The 13,449-nt window shown below is 43.1% G+C and overlaps 1 protein-coding gene across 1 annotated transcript in view; it reads left to right on the forward strand.

Moving 5' to 3' along the window:
- The first annotated feature begins 664 nt into the window (after positions 1–664).
- Positions 665–13,449, forward strand: part of LOC144075839 (immunoglobulin superfamily member 21-like) — a 182,925-nt gene continuing 170,140 nt past the window's right edge. The window contains exons 1-4 of the mRNA XM_077603261.1: positions 665–1,204; positions 1,987–2,161; positions 5,954–6,070; positions 8,672–8,836. The gene's annotated coding sequence lies outside the window, so the exon portion shown is untranslated. The remainder of the gene's footprint in view (positions 1,205–1,986; positions 2,162–5,953; positions 6,071–8,671; positions 8,837–13,449) is intronic.

Below are 13,449 nucleotides of genomic sequence, written 5' to 3' on the forward strand. Positions count from 1 at the left end.
GCCAAATCTAGCCCGCTGCATCATTCTGTGTGGCCCGGGAAAGTCCGCCGACTTTGTTTTAGGATCAAATTAAAATGAAGAGTAGAGATGTCTATTACATTTCCTGATTTTCCCCCTTTTAAATCAATAATTGTCATTTTTTAATCATTTTTTTCTGTGTTTTTAGTTCAAAAATCATTTTGTAAAAACTAAAAATATATTTAAAAAAAGCAAAAATAAACATTGTTTTAGATCTATAAAAAAATGAATATTCAGGGATTTTAATCCATTTATAAAACAAAAAAATCTAAATATTATATCTAAAATGGTCCGGCCCACATGAAATCGAGTTGACGTTAACGCAGCCTGCGAACCAACCCGAGTCTGACACCCCTGCTTTAGTCAGTAAAACAAGTCACTGAAAACGATTAGAAGTGACTTGAGTGCTTTCCTTGTTTTTGTTTCATTTTTTAAACTGTCCTTATTAAAAAAACTTTGTTGTTGTCTTTTTCCCTGCAGGTCCAACTCCAAAATCCCAGCGTGCTGGTCATTTCACACAACAAGGCACCCCGTCTTAACGCTCCTCTCCATTGACCTTTGCCCCCTCAAGTCTATCGATCCACGGGGGACTTTGTAAGTCTTACCACCCCCCCCAAAAAAAAAAAAACGGACTTTGTATCCAAGGGGGAAAAAGCTCATCAAGATATCCCGAGGAGTCTTTCCAAAAGTTAATGGTCCAATTAAAACGTCCGCTAGCGCTGACTAATTCCCTTGGGAAAATGGCCCGGCCTCCAGATCAGCGGGTGTCTTTAACCCAAGGACGAGACGCACACCTCCGCCGACGTGATGGACGAGGGGAGTCACGGAGGGGGTTGAAAGGAGGCCCCGCGTCACGCCGGCCCTCCGGAGACACGAGAAAGTGTGGCCATTACGGAAAACGACACACTGAGATGGATGCGGCCATCAGATTGGAAAAGCCAGGTGAGCCGTGTAACTCTCAGCAACACGGCCGTGACGAAACGAGCCTGCCGGAAAAGAGCCGTAATGGAATGCCAGCGGAGAAATGAAAGCGGGGGAAAAGGCCCCCAACTCAAAGCCGGACTTGAAGTGGGCGTAATTAACTCCTTGGGCGCCAATGGCGCTGGCGCAGAGGACATCCGGTCCATTCCCGAAATTGGATCGTGAACAGAAGGCGGCCGCCAAGTAACACGTCAAATAATTCAAGGTAAGCACCATTGGAGTTATTATTTGAACTAAAGCATGAATAGGGATGGATTTTCACTCCTGTTCTAGCCCACTCCCAGAAACAAATTCCAAATGTTATCTCAATCCTGGGCCCAAATCAAAAAGTAAATCCGGCTTTGGTAGAATGAATCCCATTCCCATTCCACTCCCAGTTAAAATTACTCTAGCTCCCATGTTTTTTTTTTTCACCCTTAAGTTTGTCATTAAGAAAGCCAATAGACAGAGTAGCATATTCTAACACTTTTTTCCCAATTTGTTTGCTTTGTCCCAATTGTCCGATGCGGCAAATGAAGTCAATATTTAAAAATAATTCTCACATCTTGTGTCAACAGACTCAATCATGGCTACGTTAATAATTTGTTAAAAAACGACTCGAATGACTACAGTAATCCCTCAAATATCGTGGTTAAAGTCAACCAGTGTTACGATCGCGCCGCGTCGTCGTGGCACGATCGGGAATGGATAAAAAAAAAAACAGACTGTTTACTACATGAATAGTTTTTTTTCCTGTATAAAAAACGATAATGTGTGGCATACAGGCAAATAAATCGATGTGAGTAAAAAGTAATTTTCCTGCTCAGTCCCGGCCGGCTTTACTGTGAGGTATCGCTTCCATTTAACCTGAGGTCTTCCTCACTGTATCCTGTCTTTATTTTTTTTTGGTGGCATTATTACATGTCACCCGACTGCTAACGCGTTTGTCTCCCGGCGTGATAGCAGCGCTAATCTGCCATCTTTCCTTCTCTGTTTTCATTTCAATAGGAGCAGCGAACACGGGAGGAGAAAGAATACGGATGGAGATGAAGGTGCGCTGTCATGAGATGTACACACGTGATAAGGAGGCACAAATATCACAAATAAACGGGGGAGGCAGAAATTGAACTCGTCATCATGCCGATTGAAAATGCAGACAAAAGCTGCGGCCTTGATGTGTCAGGTAAAGAAATTGAATCAATTCATACTTACACTTGGAAATTATTACCCGTTAACTTCATCGCTAGCTGAAAAGTTGGGAACAAAATCTTATCTCAGAGACTTTCACGGGTGATTGTTGCCGGGAGATTATGTCCATAACTTTTTTTGGCTTCAATTGACGGTGACAAACGTCCAATCCAAGTTGACTGGCTGACCTGAGATAGAATTCATTGGCGACAGATGTCCGATCCGTTTTGACTGGGAGGGCTGGCAGCGATAGTTTGTGAAAGTTTTTAGTTGGTTTTTTTTTGTTCAAAACCTTTTGGCTATCATTACCATTTGTGAAAGTTTCTGAGCTGAGATTTTAGTCAATTTAGCATACAATTAGCCTAGCATGCATGTTTTTGGAATGTGAGCGAAAACCGGAGTAGCCGGAGAAAACTCACACAAGCTCGGGGAGAGCGTTCAAACTCCACACAGAAAAGTCCGAACTGGGATCGAACACTCGACCCCGGAACTGTGAGGCCGACACGATAACCACTTGCGCACCGCGCTGCCTCAAACTTGGTTCCTTTGGCCAAATGTTGCTTCACTTTAAATTGTAGAGGACAAATTAATTTCATCTGCATGAAACCTAGCGTTTGTGCGTGAAAGAACAAAGAAGAAGTGAGGTCCACTTTCCGCACAAGTACAAGTGACCAGTATGGTCGCCAAGGGACCGCTGCATCTCAGTTAAACACCCCATTTAAATGCATGGGCTGCACTGGATGAAAACGCCACGCGGGCGCGGCGCTCGTGACTGCGGAGCCCCGACGGCAGCCGCGGCGAACATGCGGGCGGATAGCTCTGTTTTCCGCGACTGTCGACGAGGGAAACAATCGCTCCCTCGGGAGGAGGGCCGGGCGCCATCTGTAAATATTTACAGACCTTCCAACGAGGGCCTCGGAAAACGTTAATCACGCCGCCGCCGCCGCCGCCATTGGGCCACGGTCGAAGTCATTGACCCGACCGCGGTCTCTGCGCCTTTTATCGCCCCGTTCGCTTCACGACGGTCGCACCCGTGCGCCACGATAGCGCGGAGAAGGAATGATTAGACCAATAAAGTCGAAGTCTTTTTACCCGGCGCACGATTTTGGGGATTCGCCGTGGGTGTCTTTTTATAGAGCGAGCCGACGAGGGGGAAGAAAAGAAGCCGTCCCAGCCGTATTACAAATCTTTAACGCCGGGAAACATCATTTGACCACGGAGAGCTCTTGCCGGCGCATTTGGGCGCTCGTGAATGTGCTCGCTCACTGTGACATTGCAATTATAATCACACCTTATGTAATTACATGTTATCGTTGGCTTGTTGCTGTCTGTGAATGGCTCCCTTGTGTCGGCGCCAAATGGCTGCTGGGAGAAATGCGAGATCAATTGTGACTAGAAGATTGCCTATCAAAAAAAGTAGATACATATACATATTTATATTCATTCATTTTTTGAACTGCTTATCCTCACAAGGGTCGCAGGGGGTGCTGAAGCCTAGCCCAGCCAACTATGGGGCCTAGGGGGGTGACCAAAGAGACAAATAACCAATCACACTCATACCTAGAAACAATTTAGCGTACAATTAGCTTAGCTAGCATGTTTTTGGGGATTTGGGAGGAAACCAGAGTACCTGGAGAAAACCCACGCCAGCCCAGGGAAAAACTGCTAAATCCACACAGTGAGGATCCACCTGGGATCGAACCCTCGACTCCAGAACTGAGGCCATCACGCTAACCACCGCTCTATATATACATATATATTTAATATATATACATATAGATATACACATGGTGTGTATAATATACACATACATGTGATGTAAATGGTTGCCAATTAGTTAAAAAAAACACCAAAACTTTGTCTACCTGTTTCTTAGTTAATGTACTATTTACCCAAATGGACCAAATGCCCGGCCTTCTGGATCATTAGAGCGAAAAAATGTTTGGACTTCCTGCTGAGGAAATATCGACGGCAACAATAGTCTAATTTGGGGGTAAAAAGCTCATTTACACACATTCCCCACTGGGAATACGAGTTATGGCGCACCAGATATCTGCTTTGAAATGCTCCTAATTTAGGCCTGCGCACCAAGAGCTTTGATTTTTATTCCTGCCGCCAATTAATAACCTTTTGGGGGGCCTCAAGACGCACACAAACACTGATAGTTTTGCTAGGGAACATGAAAACCAAAATGGACGCACATAAATAACATTGACCCATAAATTGGAGAATTTGCTATGAATTGGATCATTTTGAAGATTTGTGTTGAAAACAAAACAGCAAGTTTACACCCAGTTTTTTGGGCCTTGATAAATTGACAGGATCTACGAAAAGTTTGTTTTTTGGGATGAAAAAAATAGCAACTAAAAACATCTCATTTTCTGAACTGCTTTATCCTCAGGGTCGCAGGGGGTGCTGGAGACTATCCCAGCCGACTCCGGGCCATAGGCGGGGGACACCCTGAATTGGTGGCCGGCCAATCGCAGGGCACAAGGAGACAAACAACCATTCACGCTTGGGGAATTTAGCATTCAATTAGCCTAGCATGCATGTTCATGGGATGTGTGAGGAAACCGGGGTACCCGGAGAAAACCCACACATTCAAACATGCAAACTCCACACTGGTGGACCGACCTGGATTTGAACCCACCTGGATTTGAACCCACCTAGATTTGAACCCACCTGGATTTGAACCCTGGTCCCTCCCCACCGTGAAGCCGACACGCTAACCACTCATTCGCCGGGCCGCCCTCCTCTCATATCTTTATTAGAATTTGTTTTGCTTCATTTCCCCTGGACGGTAAACACAACTGGCCTTGGCCGTCTTTCACCGCCTCCAGGTACTTCCGGCGGCATCCTGGGAATCGTCCTGTCAAGGTCGGAATCGGTGCGCCGTTCGCTGCCTCAGATCAGGCGCGGACGCGCATCCGCGCACGGCCCCCCGGGGGAGGAACGCTGGGCGGACAACTCGGGAAGCCGACGTCCGTCGTTTGTTTGAGTCGAGCGCCTCCGGAGAAGGTCAAGCCGGGGATGGCAACGGCGCAAAAAGCACTCCATTAAGTCCTTCCCCGACGTACGTTGACGTGCAAACATCTCCGACGCGACGGCGGACGTTTGCCATCCGCCGGCGCGAGCCTCTCGACAGCCGACACATTTAAATGGATGAATAATTGAGCGCCGCGCTTTGGCGAAGGGACTGCTTTCCTTCCCCGGCAAGGACGCCGACGCGCTTTGACGGGGGACTCGCTCCATCTTGGCCGGAGGTTCGTCGCTGTGGCGTAACATGACGGCCTTTGGTGGCGGGATATTAACATCGTCAAGCGCTAATTGACGTCTGGCTGGCGCGGTTGGCGATGGCAGACGAGATTTGCGACAAACACAAGCTGCAGTCGGGTTACTTAAAAAAGGGGGGCAAGCAGTGGAACTTCAGGGATGCTCTCTTTGCCTGTAATCGGTGTATTAATGAGAAAACATGATGCAATTAGTACATAAAAATCAGGCGGCCCGGTGATCAAGTGTTTGGCGCATCCGCCTCGCAGCTCTGGGGTCAAGGGTTCAATCCCAGGTCGGTCATCAATCTTTGGATTTGGTACGTTCTCCTCTCTGGTGTCGGTTTTCTCTGGGTACTCCAGTTCCCTCCCACATTCCAAAAAACATGCATGCTAGGATAATTGTATGCTAAAACTTAGCCTATTAATGAACATATACATATTAGTATTAATGAACATATATGTAAATATGTAAGATTATAGCCGAGGGCTAATTTCCATCTTTTCCCTTTTTGCAGGTTAAAGATATTGCAGTCAAAAATGATCATGCAATGACAGCCTTTTCAAGTGAAATGGATTTGGACGTGTATAACTGTCAATGACAGTGAAGGAGCTAAAAACCAAATAATCCACAGGTATGTTGCAAAAAAATACATATACCTATTTTATATTATATTTTTTTTTACATCGACACACGTGAAACAAACTTTGCCAAGAGCATAAAAGTAAAAAAAAAATTAAATGAGAGATCCATTTATCACGTTAGATTATTTTTTAAATCAAATTTCACTGATGAGAGCCACATATTTAAATGATCATTTTGTTCGCAACCTTGTTTTATAATTGATTTGCAAAAACCCTCTTATTTTTGATGGTGGAAAACTTTGTTCACAATGAGAAAAAATACTTTTATTATATTGTGATGGGTGTGGCCATAAACTTCAGCGTGAGTCACGATTATGAACGTATAAAGCAAATGCAAATGATTATTATTTTTTGCCGTTGACCATCAAAGAGGAAGTTGTGAGTCTAAACGTCTTGCCTTCCGGCTAACTGACGATAGCTTGAAAAATGCAAGGAAACAATATAAGATACTTTATTGAATGACTTTTTTAAGGGGTCTGCTTTTTTTCCACTAACCCTCAGCGCAGCCCAGTTGGCAGAAATAGTGTGCGGGTGTCATTTTGTATCTTTATTATTGAGACATTTTCTGAAGTGACATTTTTGAGGACACGGGGAAAATGAAAAATGCCTATTTCCTACCTCGTTTATGAGTTTTCTTCTCCATTGGAAGGAAAAGACAATAAAAACTAACTCGCTGCCATTTAGCTGTCGAATAAAAACCAGAAATGGACGTCTTTGTTTTTAGCATTTTATGGTAAGATATTATAATTACTTGGCAGCCATGTGAATACGGCACAAGAATGAACAATGTCGAAATGGTGGGATGTTATTTTGTCCAATCTTTCACCCGCCTGCTGATTATTTATGGGAGTTTTGGTCGCCCGAAGATGTTTTCGCACCTAAAAAAGATTGCGAGGATTACCAATGGATAAAAAAAAGTGTAATAACAGACCATGAAATGACATTCAGTGTTTTGTTTGCGACTCCCAATCATTCCGTGAGGGCCAATAACATCAAAAAGTCATTGCTGTGCAATGAAAAAAAAAAAGCTCAGTGTCAAACTCTTTCTTCCCTGGAATAAAAAATGTGATTAAAGAAAGAATTGGCCTCAAACAAGCTCTTCTCAAGGTGAACCCGTTGCCGCTACAAAAACATAATGCTAAGAAAGCGCTTTCCTTTTAAAAGATTGAAGGCGATCAAAAAGCGGAGTCGTAAGGACATACTTTTAATTAAAGACATTGGAAATCTAAATACTTTTTCTTTTAAGAGGCAGGAACAACGGCAGCAAAAATCTGAACAAACAAAAAAACATCAGTCATTTTTATCCAAAAGCCTGCGTTCCACTAGAAAACCAATGACCTTGTTACATAATATTCAGATGAGAGAGAGCAGCAAAAATGTGTAAATATTATCAGATTGGAGACTGTGGGCAAAAAATAAACAATCAATTTAATAGGACTCTGCAAGCAGCCACACAAAAAAACCATTTGATTAGAAGAAAAGTATTTCCAACCGAAAGCAAATGGGCATCCAACAATTACTAGGACGAAGACACGCTTCATTAAAGAAGAGACTGAGGGCAAAAAGTAAACAGAACAACAAGGAACCCATTTTATTTTAAAAAGTCAAAGTAGCAAAAACAAACGAGCATTTCCAACCAAGACGAGAATGTGGACAGTTTGAAAATTGACTCTTATCCAAAAGGAGACTAAGGGCAACAAGAAGTTAAGTCACGAGAAGACAGACTTTATCAAGGAAGGAACTTCTCCGGAAAGGGCCCTTCACTAAATTGGAGACTGAGGGCAAAATGTGAATAAATCAATGAGGACACCCATTTTATCCTGGAAGACACTGTGGGCAGCAACAAAAACAAATCTCCCACACTTCCTATCCCATGTTAGAGGAAAATGTGGATACTTTTAAATTTAACGGCCCGGAGAAAAAAAAATCTGATTGCCCTCTACATGCAAGGAAAAAATATATATTTTAGGAGAATACGGAGCAAAAAAAAAGAACAGACCCTTAAGGATACCTTTTTTTTATCCAGATAATAGACCAACGAGCTAAAGCGCCTTTTCAACCAATAAGAGCCGAGAGAGAAAACTGGACACATTTTATCCAAGAGGACACTCTGGGCAGGCTGAAAATTATTATATGCCAAATTATGGCATTTTTTCCGACAAGATTATGCACTTAGCAGCATCTCATTTCCACCAAAAACCCGAGGACTCAAATCATGAAGACTCTGAAGCAGTCCAAGTCCAACGTGGGAAGCGAGAATTTACCAGGAATCCGTCAAACTGACGGATGGAGGGCAAAAGAAAAAAAAATACAAAATACAAACAATGTCGATAAGATGAGCATGACGGCAAACGTTTACGCCTCTCGCGCTCGGCTTAACGCGTGTTCGCTATTTTTTTTTCCTGGAGACGCGAACGCCGGCTGCGCGAGGCTGGTTGAAACTCCAAAGTCAGCGGGGGGAGACGGATGCGCTGTCAACGTTTGTCAAGGGCGGAGTTAAAACGATGCGCTGAGTCGACGCTCGCGAGGGAATGCGACGATTAGCCCCGGTTTACCAGTCATTTTTTTTAACATCGGAAATTTTTTTTCAGGTCACAGGGTGCTAGAGCCTATCCCAGCAAAAAGCTGACTACAGCCTAGACTGGTCGCCAGTCAGTGATCGTGCACAAACTGAGATGGACAATCAGTGGCACTCACATTTGCACCGCCATTGAGCGGAAATCAATCCCACGATGCCTACACTGAAGTCACCAATAGTAAGTGTCATATTTTCATCAAACATATAGTTTAATAGGGTGAAATGAGAAATGCAACATGTACAAAACAGCTATTGTGTTTTAATGGGATTGTTAGTGTGTTTTACATGTTTTGTACACACACACACACACACACACACACACACAAATTAGATACAACTATTTTAAACAGAGTCAAAGAGCCACACCACTCAGCGACCTGTCAAAACCGACAGACACACACACACACAAAAGCACACAATTAAAAGCATATTATTCCCCCAAACACTTTTTGTCCCTTTGCAAAACAACACTGTGCTCATTTCAAGGTAAGTCCATCCTCAACACACACACACATGCACACATACACAAGTTAGATACAAAGAGAGAAACATTTTAAACTGATAGTTAAAGAGCCACACCACTCTGTCCTGCCAAAACAGACAGGCACACACACAAAAAAACATGATTAAAAGCACAATAATCACCATAACACTTTTTTTGTTTACAAAACAACACTGCTCATTTCAAGGTAAGTCCATCCTCAACATGCACACACATCAAATGCAACTTAGCCAGAGTTATTAACACATCAACTAGTCTGGAGCTAGCCGCATTCATTTTGGCCCCTTAAACAGTGAAAAACTGTAGCTTAAATTGTTTTCACTTTGAATTTTTACAATGCATCATGTTAAAACAGCAGCTAATTCTAATGGGATTATTGAACTGTATTTTACATGTTTTGGATAGGAAAGGAGGGTTAGTGTTCGAGTTAGGGGGGTTACGCCACTTTATTATTGATAAACACACACAGTCAATTCCATATTGCATTTCTTTGAATGCATTTCAGCAGACAGTGTAGCAAGTGACTTACAAAAATCACAAGATTTAATGATCGAACATATGCCAAACTTTTGGCGAGGAAGTTAGACATAATGAGCAAAAAATTTAAACCGTAAGAGTCAAAGAGCCAGAACACTCAGTGCCCTGCCAAAACAGATAGTTACTCACACACAAAAAACACATTTAAAAGCACATTATTCACCATAACTGTCCCTTTACAAAACAACACTGTGGTCATTTCAAGGTAAGTCCATCTTCAACACACACATACACAAGTTAGATACAAAGAGAGAAAAATTTAAAACTGATAGTCAAAGAGCCACACCACTCAGTGCCCTGCCAAAACAGACAGATACACACAAAAACACAATTAAAAGCATATTAATCACCATAACACAACAACACTGTGCTCATTTCAAGGTAAGTCCATCCTCAACACGCACACACATCAAATGCAACTTAGCCAGAGTTTTTAACACCAACTACTCTGGAGCCGCATTCATTTTGGCCGTTAAACAGTGAATAATTGTAGCTTGAATTTTTTTCTTTTTGAATTATAACAATGTATCACGTTAAAACACCAGCTATTGTGCTCTACTCAAGCGTATTGGACATGTTTTGTATCGCAACTCTTTTGTTCCCACGAACAAATGTCCGATTGATGTCGTCAATTAGTTTTTCAAATACATTTCAACGCTTTAAAATGTTCAAGCGACTTCCAAAAAACGACACGATTTAACGACTGCACGCATCACGCCCTTTCCCAAACAAAACGAGACCAATCGCCGTATAATGAGCGCAAATCCACACAGGTGGCGCTCCGCGGCGGATTGTCGCGCCGCCCCGTTTTTGATCGTTCGCTTACACGCCCTCGCCCACCGGATCGCACCGATTGCCCATCTGTCCGCCGTTCCTTCTTAATTACAAATACGCTCGGCATGATCCAGACGAGAATGTGACACGTCGCGTGCAAAACCATGTTTTTTCCGACGCCGTCGGCGTTGCTTTTGTGCGCCCGATTGTGCTTTGGCAGGCATCCAAATAGTTATTTTTATTTTTTTGTGGCTGGTTTTGACAGATGAAACTGACTACTCACTGACAAACTATTTAGCAAAAACAAAAGTTTAAAAACAAAGTCAAAACAAGCTATAATTACAATTCCAAAGCTATTATGAGCCAAGAATACGCCAAATTTCGATGACTTTGTGGCACGGGCAGATTTTTACGGGGGCAACCATCCCTCCCCGGGGCTAATTTATAATCCCCCACGTCTTCAAATCGTGGTTTTCCAAATGCAGACGTTGCAAGAGCATCAGCACAAAAGCCTAATCGTCAATCCCGCGCTAATGGCGAATGGGGCTGCGTTATCGGCGGCTGATTTGTGTCGCTAATTAGATGCCAGGAGGCTGGAGATGCGCGATATGGCACGGGCCCCGCGCCGCCTCGTATGCCAGGTAAACTTGGAAATGGGCTCTAATGGCGCCGCCGCGTGACAGGAATAGCCTCGAGCCGGCGAGGCGAGGCGGTGAGTGGCTATTACTCGCCAGAAAAAGGCTAATGTCGCCAGTCGGGCGTTATTTCCAGCGCAGGGGGAGGGGCTATTGATTGTTTGACGTGGACGCAGAGCGAAAGCACGTAAAAGGATTGGAGAAACACTTGGCTGTTCCCCCCCGAGCGACGTCAGCAAGCTTTCAAATCGATGCTCGCGTCGTATAGTTAAACGGAGATTACAGCTTGCGAGGAAGATGGATTGTTTTCAAAGCGCTCCCGCTTGACTTTACAGATGTTGTCCAATTAAGTTCAATTTTGAGAGAGAATATTCAGATTGGGTAAAAAAAAAGATTGGGGATTTTTTTCAGTTATTGGTTGTCATTGACGTCCATAGGAGGCATTTTAATGGAGACCGGAATCAAGTAAAAAAAAATGCGTTTTTAAATTGTATTTTTAGGCTACCTTAGGTTTTGAGTGTTTAATTTTTAGCAGAACTGGAGTTTGAAGTCAGTTTTTTAAGGTTTCAGACCATGTTTAGCTTCCTATTTAAAAATTGGGTGTTTGGAATCAAGATTTAATGCTAGTTTAGGGTGTCCAATGTCCTTGTAATCCAAAAAGGGGCCAGCATATATGAGGGTGTCAGTTTTTTTTTGGTTAAACCTATTTATTTTTCCCCGGCCAATGTTTAAATTCAGCTTGACTGCGCTCGCAGAACGCCTGCCGGCGTGGTCCAACTTTTCAATCAAGCGCTGCGTTATTGGCAGCTGCCCACGTGGCTAATCTCGCCACGCGACGCGGCGGCGGCGACTCATCGAGTCTACCCTTCCGCGCCGCAAATGTGTTTAGTGAAGGGCAGATAAGAGCTGTCAAATATGAAATCTATTTTTCTCGCCACCTCACCTCTCCGGTAATGTCGTCCCCGCTGATGTAATAGCCCGGACGGATGTCGGTACGGGAACGTTAGAGGTTGAGGCGGCCGGAGAGGGGGCAATTTAATAGAACCTTCCAATCTCATTGCAAAACTAAATCTATTCCTATTTTTTGGGCTGCATAGAATTTCAACCTAAGTAAACATGTGGGATGTAATTTTACCTCCATTTTGTCCCGCACTGATGCATCAACATCCTCATAGCAGTGAATTTTTTTTTACCTTATCGCGTCTTGCCGTGGCATTTAAACGTTTGTATCAGTCTTGACACCTCTTGACCTGATAACGACCTGTTTCTAGAATTGTATTGCCTATTTTTTTTAATTGTACGCAAAGTATTCGCCAGCATTGACGCGATTGTAAATAACAATCTCTAGCTCGCCGGGTTCTCCCCAAAAAATCACCAAAATTGAAATCTTTTGACAAGCATGGCCAACATACTGCTAGCATCCGTCACACGATGTCAACAAATAGACAGAAACACACGCCTCCTTGTAAACTTGATCACATATCAAGATAACCGCCAACACAAACTCGGCTTCCCAACTTCCGGCTGTCACAACTTGGCGCCAGATCTCCAACGCAACCATCTGGTTGCTTCAAATGGGCGACGTCTCACCAGACGAAGCCCCTGTAGCGGTTTTGCGTGGTTTTATGCATTTCCTGCTTTTGCTTTTTGTCACTCAAAATGATCTTTTTTGGAGAAAAAAACTACATTCCGACTTAATGGTACAAAAGAGCTACATCTCAAAGGTAAGCTCTAAAATCTGCAATTAGAGTGGCTGCCTGAAGAAAAACACAATGGGTTGCCAGATAAAAGACTCTGACTCCATGGGTGTGAATGTTTTTACCTTATGATAACAAAGTGGAGCTACTTTGCAATACTCATCTTTCAAAAACTGTACTTTCTAACGAAATGCTTTCTCTACAGTGACAAATGTGTCACAGAAATGTAACAGATTAGACTAGGAACATATATATTCTTTGAAGCATACGTGTGTGTATATATACACACATGTATATCTATCTGTGTGTGTATATGTATTTTTTTGACAAGTAGTCGTCTTGAGTTCTTAAGCATTCTCAGATTCGTCTTTTTACACGGATTATAATTGAGGGTAATTAATCATCCAGGTCCTTTAGAAGCAAAGCAGCCCCACTCATTTGATGTTTACATTAATCCTACTTGCATATGTTCTATGTCCATCTTTATTTGGATATTGTTTTTCTCAATGTTCCATTTAAGTGATCCCTTCGTTCAACATTTCTGGAAGTCTTGAGGAATTCCGATCAAACGAATGTTCCTTCGCCCCTCCCAGTCAAAATGGATCGGACTTTTCGCACTGTCAACAAAACAAAATCTTCACTCTTT

This window comes from Stigmatopora argus, chromosome 6 (genome assembly GCF_051989625.1).
Source record: "Stigmatopora argus isolate UIUO_Sarg chromosome 6, RoL_Sarg_1.0, whole genome shotgun sequence".
In the NCBI taxonomy this organism is placed as follows: domain Eukaryota; kingdom Metazoa; phylum Chordata; class Actinopteri; order Syngnathiformes; family Syngnathidae; genus Stigmatopora; species Stigmatopora argus.